At 44.4% G+C, this 3,191-nt stretch overlaps 1 non-coding gene across 1 annotated transcript; it reads right to left on the bottom strand.

Annotated features, from left to right (window-relative positions):
- Positions 1-2,627: 2,627 nt before the first annotated feature.
- On the bottom strand, positions 2,628-2,734 carry LOC115935419 (U6 spliceosomal RNA). The gene has a single exon (XR_004071054.1). It is a non-coding gene; the product is annotated as a U6 spliceosomal RNA (small nuclear RNA).
- Between the last annotated feature and the right edge of the window lie 457 nt (positions 2,735-3,191).

Here is a 3,191-nt window from a genome sequence, read left to right as displayed (position 1 = left end):
TCAGTCTCGTGGTCTCTATTTTAACATTAGTGCTGGTCAGCCATGTCTGAACTGCAAAAGGGCATGTATTATGAGGCATGTCTGACCCCCCATCCCATCGTGGTTGGGAACTCAGTTTTAAGGTTTTTCTGGGGTCCCCTTGGCCAAGAGAGTTTGTTCAGTAGGTTGGGGCAGCAGGCAGGGAGGTGGGGCTTAGGCGTTCATTTTTAGTTTACAGACCACAGTTACCAACCACAAGAGGAAAAAGTGGATTAGTCAATCACAGTGCCTGACTCATAGTGGGTATTCAATAGCAAATTTCTGAATGAAGAAATCAATGAATCCGGTTACTAGGTAGATTAGATAACACCTAAAATCTCTGCCAGTGATACTAGAATTCTTTCATAGACCAATGTGAAACTTTCTGGGCATTTTAGTGTGGCTGGCATGGTGAATAAACTATATTTCTGTCTGAAAGGGAAGACAAGAATACTGTGTGTAGCTGTCTTATTGGGATTCAGAAATCACTCTGGTTATTACCGAACCAAATAAAAATAAACTCAGAAGAAGCATCTGCACATCACGCTATTGTTTTTCTTCACTGATAGGAGCATTATGGGATGTTGAGGGATGCCAGAGAGGATGCAGTAATGTTCCTTTGGATATAGAACACTTGAGATTTGACAGTTTCACATTTTTCTTTATTTCTGTGAAGGCAGGATCCTGACAGGGCTATATTCTGCCACTCACTCAAGCTATTTTCTTGTAAATGGCAGTGAAGGAAAGAGGGGAATAGAGACACCTTATTAATCAACTCGACTGCAATTTTATAGCACTGTGCCCAGAAGGACACACTGAACTATCGGTGTCAGTCAGGAAAACACATGACTCAGACAAATTAAAGACTATAGAAATTCAACAGGTGGACAGGAGCCAAACTCCATCCAGCAGGCTCTGTACCTTTAAGCCTGTCTGGGCAGCATTCATTCTCAAGATGTGAAATGGGCAACTCTATTGATCCACTGGCACATTTGTATGTCTTCACCCTTGTTTTAATATTTTCTTTTTCTTTCTTCTTTTTTTGGAAGCGCCAACTTCCAGGCACGAAGTTTGTTCCTCTACTTTTGCAGAACAAACCAGCACAAAATGCAGCGGTTTAAAGAAAATATTTATTTGGCTCTTACAGGTCTGTGGGTGAACTGGGCTCAGCTGGATGGTTTTCACTTGGGGTCTCTCCAAAAGTTTTTTTTTAAATCTTCAACTTTTATTTTAGGTTCAGGGGTACGTGTGCAGGATGTGCAGGTTTGTTACATAGCTAAATGTGTGCCATGGTGGTTTGCCTCACAGATCATCCCATCACATAGGTATTAAGCCCCATATGCATTAGCTATTCTTCCTGAAGCTCTCCCTCCCCCCACTCTCATGATGGGCCACGGTGTGTGCTGTTCTCCCCATGTGTCCGTGTGTTCTCATCATTCAGCTTCCCACTTGTAAGTGGGAACATGCAGTGTTTGGTTTCCTGCTCCTGCATTAGTTTGCTGAGGATAATGGCCTCCAACTCCATCCATGTCCCTACAAAGGACATGATCTCATTCCTTTTTATGGCTTCGTAGTATTCCATGGTGTATATGTACCACATTTTCTTTATCCAGTCTATTATTGATGGGCATTTGGGTTGATTCCATGTCTTTGCTATTGTGAATCTCTCAAACAGTTTTACATTTAGATATTGATTACAGTTGGCGTCATCTGAAGGTTCAGCTCTTCTCTGATATGTCTGGTGTCTCAGTGGGGGTAGCAGAGCTATGTGGGTTAGCTGGGCAACACTCTCTTTTCATGTTAACCTGGGGTAGCCAACTGCAAAGCACTTACAGTGCAAACTTTCCAAGATCTCCCAGTGGAAGCCACAAGACTTTTTTTTTTTTGAGACAGAGTCTTGCTCTGTCTCCCAGGCTGGCATGCAGTGGCACGATCTCGGCTCACTACAAGCTCTGCCTACCAGGTTCACGCCATTCTCCTGCCTCAGCCTCCCGAGTAGCTGGGACTACAGGCGCCAGCCACCATGCCCAGCTAATTTTTTGTATTTTTAGTAGAGACTGGGTTTCACCATGTTAGCCAGGATGGTCTCGATCTCCTGACCTCGTGATTTGCCCGCCTCGGCCTCCCAAAGTGCTGGGATTACAGGCGTGAGCCACCGTGCCCGGCCAAGGCTTCTTATGCCAGCTTCAGAAGCCATGCAAAGTCACAGGCCTGTTGAGATTTAAGGAACGGCGATTGCATGAGGGTGTGAGTCCTGGGAGCTTCATTTCATTAGGAAGCCATCTTTGAACTACAGCAGAGAAACAGTAAAAGAACAAACATAACTAACTCCATTTTTGTTTAAGGGACCTTTACTCATTCCTGCACGTAGCCTAGGATAATTTTAGAACACTGGGATAATAACACACACACAGCAATCATGTAGTTTTAAAAACTAACTCTGGGATTAAGGGAGAAGTATGTCAACAACTAGCTGTTTTGTTGTAAAATTTATATGAGCATTGTGACCTGACCAACGACGGAGAAGTTTCCAACCTCCTTGGACCCTCACTAGTGCCCAGATACCTGCGGTGGTCGGTTACCTCTTTTTAAAATTTAAATTATTTTTTTTAAATGTGGAATGCTTCAGGAATTTGCATGTCATCTTTGCCCAGGGGCCTTGCTACTTTTCTCTGTACCGTTCCAATTTTAGTATATGTGCTGCTGAAGCAAGCACTGTCAGTTACATCTTGATCCTAGCCGCCCCCCTTCCCCCTGCTCCTAACATAAAAAGAGCCTAAAACTGGTTGTGACTCAAGATGGTACTTTGGGATGATAGTCCACCATCTTCTTGCTTTGCTTGCTCTCCAAATAAACCAGCTTTTCTTCCCACAAATTCTTGTCTCTTGTGTAAGGCTTTCAAGTGGTCAGCAGCTGAACCCTGGTTCGGTTACAGAGCAAGGCTGTGTTAAGTCTCTTCTCGTGTATGTGGCCTCTGTAGGGGCTGTGCATGGTCTTGCCTCTCATACTGCATGCTTTCCACACCCTGGAGTCCTATGGCTCCCACAATTTTCTCTATTCCCTTGATCCATATGTACCTGCCTGCCTTCCTGAGGCATGTTGTTCTCCCATCTCTGCCTCTTGGCCTAGATTCCTCTTACTGATCCCCAGATCTCCCCAGCACTACATCCCAT

Source organism: Gorilla gorilla, chromosome 6, assembly GCF_029281585.2.
Source record: "Gorilla gorilla gorilla isolate KB3781 chromosome 6, NHGRI_mGorGor1-v2.1_pri, whole genome shotgun sequence".
Lineage (NCBI taxonomy): Eukaryota > Metazoa > Chordata > Mammalia > Primates > Hominidae > Gorilla > Gorilla gorilla.
This window is presented reverse-complemented; position numbering and strand designations above follow the sequence as displayed.